The sequence below is a fragment of the Amphiura filiformis genome, chromosome 1 (genome assembly GCF_039555335.1).
Source record: "Amphiura filiformis chromosome 1, Afil_fr2py, whole genome shotgun sequence".
Lineage (NCBI taxonomy): Eukaryota > Metazoa > Echinodermata > Ophiuroidea > Amphilepidida > Amphiuridae > Amphiura > Amphiura filiformis.
The window spans coordinates 45,230,551-45,240,304 of NC_092628.1; positions in this window are offsets into that span (position 1 = coordinate 45,230,551).

Here is a 9,754-nt window from a genome sequence, read left to right on the forward strand (position 1 = left end):
CGCATATGCGTATCATCGAATTTTTACGGTACCGTAAAAACCCGATAGTTAGCATATGTGGTTACTATCAAGCGCTTTTAAAACATGCAAACATGAAGAGCCCAATCCACAGAAGTTTAACGGGTTTTGAGCAAATCATTGATACACATAGTTATATACGAACAAGTAAACCTGCGAATGTATGTCTCAACCCCATTAGCTCAGTTGATAAAACCGGACTTTGGCACAATTTCATGTTTTCAAAAGCGCTCGATAGTAAGCACATATGCTAACTATCAAGTTTTTACGGTATTGTAGAGACGTTCTTTGGAACTTCAACTTTGTGCATGCCTCCAACGGACGTCAATACGGCAAATGGGGTAGCAAAGACTTTTTAGAGGGTGGGGTGGCAAAGGGGGGGGGGGGGAAGCAACCTTCAAGGGGAGGGGCAAAATTTAACGAATATGGTAAAAAATGGGATAAAAAGTACAAAAGGCCTAAGAATGTTAAATATCGGGGCAGCCAGCATCCCACTGAGGTAGGGGGGGGGAAGCTGCCCCTTACGCCACTGGATACGGTTGGTATTACTATACCTGTTTTAGATTATAGTTTTATAGTGCAATTCATTATTAATAACTCGTCTATGCACTTACAACTGCCTGTATTTAATTGTACCACATTATTTGAAATATTAATTTCCATCATTGTCCATAGTACAGTGTATAATATAATATAATATAATTGTAGTGAATTTCTCAACTTTTATGCAATTGTTTTTGTAAATTGCTTTTATATTTAAATCATTACAAAAAATGTTATATTCACAAATAATTATCATATGGTATTATATGTGATGTGAAATAAGAAATATATTCAAAATCTTCAAGTTGTAAATATTCAGTAGTAATTCTTAATTTTCATAAATAAAATCAACTACAAAACATGACTACGTGTGTCTTTTATATACAGTGTGTTCTAAATCATTCTCGGCGCAATCCTAAGCAAATTACATTTGACTTTAAGGTGGTACATTTTAAATAAAATGATACATTTTGTGACTAATTTTGCATTTTTCTCAAAAAATAACTACACACTGGTAATAAAAGTTATGTATATTATAGGGGCAAGGAATCCAATTACTTCACACTGAAATTTCAGTGATTCAAGACAAGTGGTTCATGTTAAGAAATGAGGTACATTCTAGCGGTACCTCTTTTCTTATCATAAATAACTTACCGCTTGTCTTGGGTCACTGAAATTCCAGTGTAGTAACTGGATTCCTTGCCCCTATAATATACATAACTTTTGTTACTAGTGTGTTATCGTTTTTTGAGAAAAATGCAAAAATAGTCACAAATTTATCAAGGGGTGACCACCTTAAATATTTGATAAAGGAGGCAATGACTAATATCTTGTTGCTGGAACTAAAATGTTCTATGCTTTGAGTTACAAAGTGGCAATTTCTTGCACTTTTCGGTCTAATGAGTAAATTATCATGGTGTATGCAGGTAATTTTTTTAAACTAAATTGAGGGAGTTTTTTTTTCAACCGTTCTTTTTTTTCAAAGTTTTTAGTGACCTGAGTTTTTGATCCTAGCAATTTGATATTCTACTAAGTAAAAACACGTATTTTCTGAAGCCTATCTCCAATAAAATTTGCATGAAACGAGCAAGACTCATTGCATTTGCCGTAATTCGCCTCACCCAGTACCATTGCGTTTCTTTTCAGAATTTGAACGTTTTAGTATATATTTAATGCATTTAATGAAAGCATATAGATGAAAGCTAATAGATGAAAGCTTTTTATTTCCCATTTATTATTTATATTTGTTTCCGGTTATATATTACGCTAGTCAATTCACATTAATAATGACACTCATCGCTCAGACTGCATTTCATCAATATTTAATAGTATATTCTTGTCGCACATTATACATATCTGAAGTTATACATATTTGAAGTATACTTCTTTATTTAATTCATATCATAACAAAGTTTTATCACAACTTCCGGTACATTGGGCTATTCCATCTAAAATCCACACTACCCCTGTGGAAGATTTTGGAAATACCTTCCACAGGGGGAGCATGAATTTTAAATAGAATGACACTTCTCCTGTTGGTGACCATCAAAAGGCAGGTCACAGCATTGAGTGGAAAGACGTCAAAATACTTGACAGAGAAACGGATTGGTTCCGGAGGGGCGTTAAGGAATCCATTCACATCAGGACCAGCAAAAGTGATTTGAACAAAGACCAGGGCCGCCACAGACTCTCCGGAGCTTACAACTCTTTACTGCGTCAGAGCATGTCACGTGACTCACGTCACGGTTCGACGGTCTCTGACCAGTAACAAGCATCATTCACCAGTCCATCTATACCGAGTGAACAAGAAACAGTGTTACGTTTCGAAAGCTCTCAGGTGAGCTCATTTTCCGCTTTGAGTAATAGTTTAATTTCACTTCATCTAGAATGACACTTTAGTAGCTCCATTTGAAACTCACCCTCCCTCCCTCTGTGGAAGATTCAGGTTGAATCTTTCTCAGAGGGTGTATGAAATTTGAATGGAGCTGCCTAATGTGCTCATTCCATTTGAAATTCATACTCCCCCTGTGGCAGATATTTCCAAAATCTTCCACAGGGGTAGTGTGGATTTCAAATGGAATAGCCCATTTAGCAAAATACCCAGTACAAACAAGTTGAAACTACAGTGAGTTACTGTTCCTTGTGGCCAGGTTCAAAAAGAGTAGGGCACCATAGTCCGACTTTCACAATATTTTTTATGGTTAGATATTCACAATCTAAAATGCAAGTACGTGTATCTTTTTTCATTACTTAAATAAATATTATAATTTATAACACATATTATTCTGGTCAAATGGGAATACTTATTATTAGGAGTGATCATCTAATTTCTGCTCCTCGGACACAAATTGGGTGGACTATAGGTTTGCTCACCTCAAGTTAAAACTTGCAGCTTATATCACAAAAAGTGTACACAGTGCTTGATTTGAGGTTATTAGGCTATTCCAGTTGACAAACATACACCCCCTATGTGAGACATGACCTTAATCTCCCACACAGGGGGTATAGATTTCAAATGGAGTCACCCACTTAGGTAACCCTATTTGAAATTCACACTCCCTGTGTGAAAGATTAAGTTAATGTCTTCCACAGAGTCACCAAATGGAGTCACCCATTCAGGTAACCCCATTTGAAAGTCACACCCCTTGTGTGGAAGATTAAGTTTACATCTTCCATAGGGGTGAATGGATTTCAAACGGAACAGCTGTGTGTTCGTAACTCAAGCTAGGCTATGACAGATTACTTTGTCATGCATGGCTTATGTGTAAGGCTTATCAACACAATACTTCCAGTCAGTAATCTCAAATTAAGCATGTTATTAAAAAGTGTAATCTTAATGAAGTCAATTTGATTCAGTAGTCCGAATGCAAATATAACGTTCAAGGTACCCACGTCCAAAACATAAACATTCCCTTCCAATATGTAGGGATTTCTATTTAAATAAGGAAAATATCATGCCTGGGCTTATGTGCAAGGCTTATCTTACACATAATACTCCAAGTCAGCAGTCTTAAATTAAGCATGTTAATTAAAAGTTTATTCTTAATTATCAAGTCAATTTAATGTGGTAGTTTGAATGCAAATTGAACGTTCAAGGTACCCTTGTACAAAACATAAACATTCCCTTCCAATATGTTTGATTACATGATTTGCAAAATAAGGTAACACTGAATAATAAACATGTGATTAGTAATACTTGGACTAATGATGCAAAATCACAATGCATCGCAAAATTAGGACCTGCTATATCAATATAGACTTGCTCAAGCCCTTTTGGACCTGTTGTTGCTGTGATATGATATCTTATTCTTTTTTCGGCTATGGCCCTTGTCACTCTATGACCAAGCTCCGGTTCTTAAACATGTTCTCCCTCCCCTTTAAACATGCTAAAAGAACTAGCATACTAATAATATAGGCCTATACCAAAGTACTAAGTATTCTAGCCACTGGTATACCACTTCCCCGTCTCATGCTGTAGGCCTATAATACCCAAGAACTATAGACTGTAGAAATAACCTAGTCCCTTGTCAAAATAATCTTTACTAATTAATCTAATCCCAATTGGTGTGTTATTTTAAAAGTCCTCCCTCCCCCTGTCGGCTGTTTAATAGTGACATGCCTTCAGGGAGTTCTTGCTGTTGTCCAAAAGTTGTGCAAACTAGAAAGAAGCAGGATTTGACACTTGCTTGATATCTCTAAACATGTGGTATTATAGTAGAAGTCAAATGAAGATATACCAAAAATATCCTAAAATGCACTACAGCTTGAATCAAGGCTATATCAATATTAATTGGTACCCAGCAAGTACAAAAATGTTTTTCAAATGTGTTATAAATGCGTTTTGGATTCGGTCAAAATGTTTTCATAACATTTAAATGTCAGGTTATTTAAAGATTTTGAAAATATTTTTCAAACATATATGGAAAAACACTACCAAAACATTTTTAACATGTTTTCAAAATGTTACTGCTAAATATTTGTTGGTAAACAGTTTTACAAAATATTTTGTCAAACACCTAATACTATTATGTTAGAATATTTTGCATTGAATTTTCAAAAATGTTATCTGAATGTTATTAAACCATTATACCTTTTATATAAGGTGACATTAAAACGTTTTCTGTCAAAAGTTTTGTGTTTGCTGGGTAAGAGAGTAAATAAATTACGACTAAATGATACATATTGCTATTATTTAAACCAGAATATGATACAATTGAGGGATTATTACAAAATTGAGAGGATTAAAAAAAAAGATTACGCTACATGATTCTTCAACAAATCACACATTACACAGATTATATGTAGTATTGTTTGAGCATCCTTTGAAGATATAATCTATTATCAATTAAGAAAAAGAAAGGAACAAAAACGCATTGGAATAATACAAAATTCTGTGAAAATAATTTGCAACACAAGCTCTATCCAAAATCATTTGTACCCATTCAGTTTCCAGGGATTATGGACATGACTGCCACATCAAAATGCAGCGTAGGATCCACATAATTGGTTGATTAACGTCATAAACAGTCATATAACAATATATTATGGTCATTTGGAAGAAGTAGGCTTTTCAATAACCATCAAAACTTATGGGGTACCATCATTTTGATATAGCCTGCACTTGCATGTATAATGTGTGTAGACGACTTGGGATTTAATCCTTGCTTCCAGACATGACTTAACCCCATGAGAACTACCTGCCGATTGGCCAAAAAGAAGTTATCATTATCAATTGGCCCAATCAGCAACATTGTTAGAATAATTTCACCACATAAAAAATTGGGGTGAATTATTTGCAAAGCTCCATTCTGATTGGTGATTAAAGTGAAGATATCATGTAATTGACCAATCAGAGACAATGTTAGATCGACAGGTAGTGCTCAGGGTGTTAAACAATAAAATCCATGTTTTATTTATGTAACAAGACATAACAAGGTTGATAAAATATGAACACCAAATGCCTTAAAACATACAGGTGACAAGCTTACATATATATTATGCATTCATAATGTGAAATGATGGCAAGTTTACATATGCATTTATAATGCGAAATGATGTGAAGTACAAAGTTTTAGTACTTCATTATTAACCAGTATAACAGGAAAAGAGGTAAAGGTGCATTATTACAGTGCACTACCCACTTGGTCTTACCAAACTTTAAAGGAATTGCAGTGGTTTGAGTAATCATTTAGACATCATTCAAGGATACAACTCTGAGCAAGTGCAATACCCTATTCAGCCTTCATATAGAACAACCATCACACCCCTAATCTCCCCTGTTTCTATGTAGGTAAAATTTGACAATCAATAGCAAGTTTTGTCTATGATAATTTTAAGCTCCCAGGAATAATTTTAAATAACTGTGGCAGGCGCTCAATCAGAAACAAATAGCCACATAAAAATGGTTGATAAATCTGGAAAATACCCTTTTTTTCCCCAGAAATATTGACAAAATACAAAAAATGAAAGGTTATGCCCGGTTTTAAGATCACATCACCTATATTGGACTACTCCATTTAAAGACCACACTCCACCTGTGGAAGATTTTGGAAATATCTGCCACAGAGGGAGTATAAATTTTAAATGGAATGAGCACATTAGGCAGTTCCATTTGAATTTCATACACCCTCTTTGAGAAAGATTCAACCTGAATCTTCCACTGAGGGTGACCGTGTTTCTGCTAATGTGTTTATTCCATTTGAAATTCATACTCCTTCTGTGGAAGATATTTCCAAAATCTTCCACAGGGGGAGTGTGGATTTCAACTGGAATAGCCCTATATTGGATCTGCATGGAATTCATCATACCCGAGAATAAAAAATTAAAAGATTTGTCCAACTTGACATACAGTGCCTAGCTTATTCATTGTAGGGTTAGTTGCTACGTTAGTAAATAATCTTACAGTGCAGAAAAAATTGCCATGTGTGGGGCATAGTATACTTTGGGAGTGATGGATCGATAAAGGTCTGTTCCTGCTTCACTGCATCTGCGTTGAGATGAGTTGCATTAACCGCATTGCAGTCTCTTTCCAAATTACTGCATTGGCAGTATCGCAATAAAGTTAAATTTGTTTTATTGCAGTGCGTTGCATTGAGTTGCGGCAGAAAATGATAAATATATCGATAACGCAACACAGATGCAGAGAAGCACGATAACAGCTTTTAACCTATTAAGCTAACTTGACTAATCTCACAATTTATAATAAACAGTTTTAAACAAATTTCATGATTTTTTCAAAATGTGATACTCTTTTTTGAAAAAATGATGATAAATATAATCTTGATGTATATAATTTGATATCAAATATTTATATTTTGAAGTCTGAACAAAATGTACAAATATTACTTGATATCTTTTTAAAGATACCGTAAATTTAGGAAGGCAAAGTTAAAAAGAAGCACCTTTAGGCAAATATGGAGATAAGTTCTGACAAAATGAAAGGGGGTATTGTACAAAAAGCAAATTTGACGCTACACTACCAAAACTATTTTACATAAAAGGTGTACTCTCCTAGATAGATTAAATGGTGTGGGAGCAGACTTATTAGCAAAAGAAATATCCAAAAATGTAACTTTTTTGACTTGGCTTCATCTGAAGAATAAATTATTGTAAGTTATTGTACATAATAGATACTGGAATGCAGCACCTCCGATGTTGTCCAAACCAACTTCACTGCTAATTTTTACACCATTCTTCAATATTTGTAAAATCATACAGGTTCATCAACACTATCTTAAGAACATTTCACCCTCTACAAAGTATGACCCCATTGACTCAGATGATTTCAAATATGACAGTTATATTAATTCCTAATATGTGAACATTATATTTTTCTTTATTTCAAAACACATTACAAGTTATCCTCAATATATATTGGGTAATTGCAGTTGAATCCATACAACCTCTATGGAAGACATGACCTAGCTTCATCTCCCACACAGGAGGTGAAGATTTCAAATGAAGTCACCCATTCAAGTAACCCCATTTGGAATTCAAACTCCCTGATATGTGTGGGAGATCAAGGTGATGTCTTCCATAGGGGGTGTATGGATTTCAACAAGGATAGCCCAATTTTTGCCCCTTTTTTTTCAGCACACTTTGTGAGCATGGTAAGTAATAACATGGCGGTACATCTACATTCAAGCATTTCTGTAGGATAAATATTTCTCTTCAGTTGGTCCCAAGTTCTTTTCAACAAACTTTACAGTAAGATAATTATTTTAGGGAGAATTACACTTCTAATAATACATACTTTATCTATATAATTAATAACCACATTAAATAGTAGACCTTTTATTACTTTGCTTCAACAATTTCATTGCCATATGCATCTTCAATATCAAGATATCAAACACATTTTTTATAAGAAATTGTATGTAGAGCTTCAATTATTATGTGTTTCAGCTACAGTGACACCTCATTCATTTCCTTTGACCATTGGATGTATTTAATAGGTATAAGATTAACTTTAGACATCAATATAATTCGGTTGTATAGTGATAGGTATTTAGGATTGAAATCAAGTCTTTCTGGTGACAATATCATACTCAGGATAATATGCGACGCAATCTGGTCCATGGAGGCCAAAAGATGCAAATTTGAAATTGAGATAAAGGCAAAAATATGGAGGAAAAAACAATAAAATACATAAGAGAATAGACATAAAAAACTTATAACCTTAGAGCAAAGTATGCTACACCTTTGGGTGTTTTCAGTATACAATAATCTAATGTTTGTATATGGGAATAATTATAGTAACTCAATTTTTAAAAATTCCTCCTTTGGCCTCCATAGACCAGACTGTGCCACATATTCCAGAGGTGTCACTGTATTGAGAGCACATAATGATATAGGTAAACATTTTTGTATGCTGTGAATCAAAGTGTAATATAGCAGTCATCAGTTTACGAATGTCTTTGATATATTGTCAATAAATATTATTTATCTTAGCACCATATAGCAATTTTTTGAGATTTCTGGACACAGGCACAGAGAATGGCACTATATTCAGGGCCAGATTTACCTTTTACAGGGTCTTAGGCTATCCGCATCCACATGTTACACCCAACCCAAACCATTCCAAATCAAAGCTTCACTTAATTTCCCACTTTCCTTTTCTCTACTTTTCTTGAAAATCGTATTTATTTTATCCCCCTAAATTTGCCCCTCCCTGGCCCCCCGGACCTGGGCCCTGGGCTGCCCTGGATATCACCCATCTGACCTTGTGGTAAATCTGCCCCTGATTATCTTTAAGGTTATCATTGGTGTTGCTGTTCACATAATTCTTCAAACCATTTAGGTTTGTACTTTCACAAAATATTTGGAACACAATTATGTTTAAAAGATTGATTTCCCCTCACCAATCCTATTACTTACTGGTATCAAAAGGCTGTCAAGTAATGATCTACAATGTGAATATTAAACCCCTTGCTCCAATTAGTAGAATCAATTTGAGAAGGGAATTGAGGAATAAATATCAATCTCTTGTGACACAACCCAGTAAACGTTTTACTGACAAATATTTAGTACAAATGTTTGCCAAAAATATTTTACAATGACATTATGTTAACATTTTTTTAAATGTTGGTTTTTTTTTTCATCATCCAACCCTTTTTTCAAATGTTTTAAAAACATTTTCAGGACCTTTACATAACCATATGGGGGTATGGATTTCAACTGGGGAATAGCCCATTTTGCCTTGCAGTCAAACTTTTGCAGACCCAAAGACACCTTTGCATGTCAAAGCTCAGCTCTTCTTGCTGAAAGGTGCCATCCCACTTGGCCAGGTTGCCACACGGGTACTGTCTTATACCGCTTACTTTGATGACAGACAAGACACATAATTTCAACCTTGACTAACTATAAATAATAAAACATGAATGAATGAATTTAGGAACTTGAACCAAACATGGGATAGCCTCTTGAATATACACACTGTCATCAGGCATGAGAATACACATTCATGAAAAAGTCTGGAAAGCTGAAAAAACACGTAAAATTTGACAAAAACACCTGAATATGGGCTAATAAAATTGCGGGAATTTTGACATCAAGAAAGTCTGGTTCTAGTGTTTTGACTGGAAATTCTCATGCCTGTATCATAAAGTTGTGTAATACCCAACATACTTGCAGATGCATTTAGCTGCAAGCATGAAACTGCCTTGCATCCACATCTTCTTCACAGCTTGTTTAA